General features: G+C 42.5%; 1 pseudogene; it reads right to left on the reverse strand.

Moving 5' to 3' along the window:
• Window positions 1-446: 446 nt before the first annotated feature.
• LOC102434177 lies at window positions 447-1,801 on the reverse strand (annotated as a pseudogene).
• Between the last annotated feature and the right edge of the window lie 2,313 nt (window positions 1,802-4,114).

Below are 4,114 nucleotides of genomic sequence, written 5' to 3' on the forward strand. Positions count from 1 at the left end.
ACTGCCAGCCTCTAGAACCCTGGAATAGTCAGTGAGTATACTCTAATACCCTGCACAGATCAAGAATTTGATGGTCTTACAGATTCTCACCAAGCCAATTTCTCTTCCATAAATGTGTTCTCTCACCTCAGTCAGGAAGTACCAAGGGTTTAAATCAAAGATAACTTTGTAAAATATACAAAGGTAACAGTTAACTTAAATATAACATTAAAATTAACAAGTTCTACAATCCAGCTTGTAGCAAATAAAAGCTTCAAAGACAAATTTCTTTTTATTATTTATTTGTTTTTTATTAATTTAAGAGAGGAAGAGAAAGACTGAAACATCAATGTTGGGAGAGACTCATCCATCGGCTGCCTCCTGCACACCCCACACTGGGGATCAAGCCCACAACAGGGGCATGTGCCCTGACCAGGAATCAAACCCTGACCTCGCAGTTCAGAGGTCGGCACTCAACCACTAAGCCATGCTGGCCAGGCGACAAATTTCTTTTTAAATGTTTATTCCAGTTTCATGAGGTAGGGCAAATGTATACTTCTGATTTAATTCATGCAACAAATGGTATGCATCTGCTTGCAGTCCATTTAGAATCATTTGCAATGGACAATGGAGGTGCCCAACTTGTTTTATTCCTGCTTGCTGATCCACATCTGCTAGAAGGTGCACAGCAAGGCCAGGATGAAGCCCCCAATTCACACTGAATACTTGCATTTAGGAGGAGTGATGATTTTCACCTCCACTTGCTAAGATCCAGTGCTGTGATCTGCATGCTGTCAAACATGCCAGAGTAAATGCTGGTCCCATCAGAGAGCGCCGTGTCACAAGTCCTTCCAGATGTCAACATCACAGTTCATGATTGAGTTTAAGATGGTCTCAGGACTCCATACCCAGGAAAGAGGCTGGATGAGTGCTTCTGGACACCAGAACCACTGGTTGGTGATGGTGAGCACCTGATGATTGGGCAACTGGTAACTCTCAAGGAGAAAGACTCAGTGGTGGCCATCTCCTGCTCAGAGTCCAAGGCAACATAGCAGAGCTTCTCCTTGATATCATGAATGATTTTCCATTCTGCTGTGGTGGTGAAGCTGTAGGTGTGCTCTGTGAGGATCTTCATGAGGTAGTCCATCAGACCCCAGCCAGCAAGGTCCAGACACAGAATGTAGTGGAGCAGTATAGGTCTCATAGGTGGCACCATGTGAAGGAGCCCATCCCTAGGGGTCCATTATAAAACCAGTGATGTAGCCAGAGGCATTCAGATACAGCAAGGCCCAGATGAACACGTACATGCCCAGGTGTTGAAGGTCTCAAACATGATCTGAGTCATCTCTCTGAGGGCTTTGGGGTTCAGTGGAGCCTCAGCAGCACCAGGCGCTCCTCAGGGACCACATGTAGCTCGTTGTAGAAGGTGTGCCAGATCTTCCTAATGTCGCCCCAGTTGAGGACTATGCCAGGCTCCATGAGGTACTTCAGGATCAGGATGCCACACTTGCTCTGGACTTTCTGCCCCCCAGACCACCTGGGCACCCAACAATGGATGGAATCATGGCTTGGGGGTCATCATTTCTAGCAAAATCACCTTTACACCTGCCAAAGCCGTTGTCAATGATGAGCCCAGCGATTTCTTTTGCATTGCAATCTAGAAGAGTGGGAGCAGAGGAATGAGGAGGTTGAGCCACAGGAGCACATGGATAGCCTACAACTCCAGGAGTTTTTATATATTGTGTCTTTATTGTCTACAATTTCAGTTAATGGTTTCTCTTTGTTCTAAACTTTGTTTAAAATAGTTTTAAATTTCCACATAGAAAGAATTTTGTTAATTTATATTATATTGCATTGTGATTTAAAAAAAAAAAATGCTATCACCCAGCCGGCGTGGCTCAATGGTTGAGCGTCGACCTATGAACCTGGAGGTCACGGTTCCCATTCAGGGCACATGCCCGGATTGCAAGCTCAATTCCCAGTGTGGAGTGTGCAGGAGGCAGCCGATCAGTGATTCTCATCATTGATGTTTCTATCTCTCTCTCCCTCTCCCTTCCTCTCTGAAATCAATACAAATCTTTACCAAAAAAAAATGCTATCTTTACAGTTTAGTCAGTGATGGTGAACCTTTTGAGCTCGGCGTGTCAGCATTTTGAAAAACCCTAACTTAACTCTGGTGCCGTGTCACATATAGAAATTTTTTGATATTTGCAACCATAGTAAAACAAAGACTTATATTTTTGACATCTATTTTATATATTTAAATGCCATTTAACAAAGAAAAATCAACCAAAAAAATGAGTTCGCATGTCATCTCTGACACGCATGTCATAGGTTCGCCATCACTGGTTTAGATGTTGCTAAGGTTTTTCTTTGTGGCTTAATTTTTTTTAATTAATTTTTTTGAGAGAGAGAAAGTGGGAGAGGGAAAGAGAGAGAGAAATGATTTGTTGTTCTACTTATTTATGCATTCATTGGTTGATTTTTGTATGAGTCCTGACCAGGTATCGAACCTGCAACCTTGGCATATGAGGACAATGCTGTAAACAACTGTAACCAACCCTATCAGGACTGTGACTTGATAGTTTTTGTGAATGTTTATGTATTCTCTTTTTAAAATTTGATATATTAATCAGATCTGCCTTATCAATTACATTACTGAGCTTTTCTTAATTTAATTATTATTTACTTGTACTCTCATAGACTGAGAAACAGAAAAGTTAAATAATTTTACTAACTTCTCAATAGTACATGGTAAAGTCCTTTAGGAAATGGCAAGACTGAATTTAGACAGTCTGACTTCAGGACCTCACCACTTAACTATTATATCATGAGGAAGAGAGATCTCCCGGGGAAACACCTTGAATTCAATACAAAGGTTGTGAAGACACAGGAGTTTGTGTAGCAATTTAGTAAGATATCCAAAAAGTTGGGTAATTCAGGGGCTGAGAAATTGTGCATGATGTAAAAAGACTAGAGAAAAAGGAACTGCAAACTACATGGAATATTGATTGGTCAGCGAAGTTGCCGAAGGTGTGGTCTATTTAGCAAGGGTGCAGTGTGTTGGGGCAAGGAGGTTACGGTTACATATGGGATGATGATGACTAATATTAAACTAAGTAAGTGGAGAACAAGCTTCACCACCATTCTGCAAGAAGCTTATGATAGTGGAATGGTTTAATCTCTGCAGACCTTCCAAGCTCTACTGGGGAGGAAGATATCATTTCCGAAGCAGGAGACTCTACCAGCCAGAGAATGGCAGGGTGAAAATACAAATGAGAAATGCCCCTGAGTTGTTTTTCCCATTAAGGGAGGTGATAGCTCCATTGTGGTGGAGGGTGGGGCAATTTGTAGCTCTCACTGGCAGCTCTTTCAACTCCTACCAGGATAAAGATGTGCTGCAGAAGTTAATCTGTTCACTAGCTGAAATGAATCCATCTCAGGGAAGTCTTTGGATATAATGTCTAAAAAAGGATGCAAACCAGAGTAGTGTTCTGCATGGGAAAAATTACTCCCTGCATATCTTTTAGCCTCAGATGTAGAAACAGTGTCTGCTCTCCATAGCAGAGAGTAATCTAGTTGCTCAGGCCCCTAGGAAAAGTCCCTTGGGTACTTCCTTCACAAGGATGGAGAATGCAAAACTTTACCAATATGCTGGGAGAGAAATGGAATGGCTATAAAACCGATTTCCTAAGTATCTGACAGCTTTGGAGTAGGGAAGGTGAGATTAGGTATGTTGGAGAGAAAAGGAATCACACATTGCTCTAATACACTCTCATGCCTCACATCCTGAGAGAGGATATGGGGAGGTGAAACAACTGGCTATTTCAAGTTGTCCACTCTCAGGTGAGCAAGGAAAGAGTGGAATTGAATCAGGCCAGACATAAAGTTGGCCATGGAGAGGGGGAAAGGCTGAAGTGGTGTGTGTGACGCATCAAGCAGGAAACCTCTGATGGAAAGTGGTGAGCAAAGAGTAGATCTTGGAGCACTGTCAACCAATGGTTGTTGATGCTAATTCAATGCCATCAGGCATCCCCAGTGTGGGGTGCGCTGAAGAAGGAAACTTTAGTCAGTGCAAAACAGCTCAATTGTTATACAGGACAGCTCTGAGGTAGCCCTTGGGGGAAGTGACCCT

Source organism: Myotis lucifugus, unplaced genomic scaffold (assembly GCF_000147115.1).
Source record: "Myotis lucifugus unplaced genomic scaffold, Myoluc2.0 scaffold_58, whole genome shotgun sequence".
Taxonomy (NCBI): domain Eukaryota; kingdom Metazoa; phylum Chordata; class Mammalia; order Chiroptera; family Vespertilionidae; genus Myotis; species Myotis lucifugus.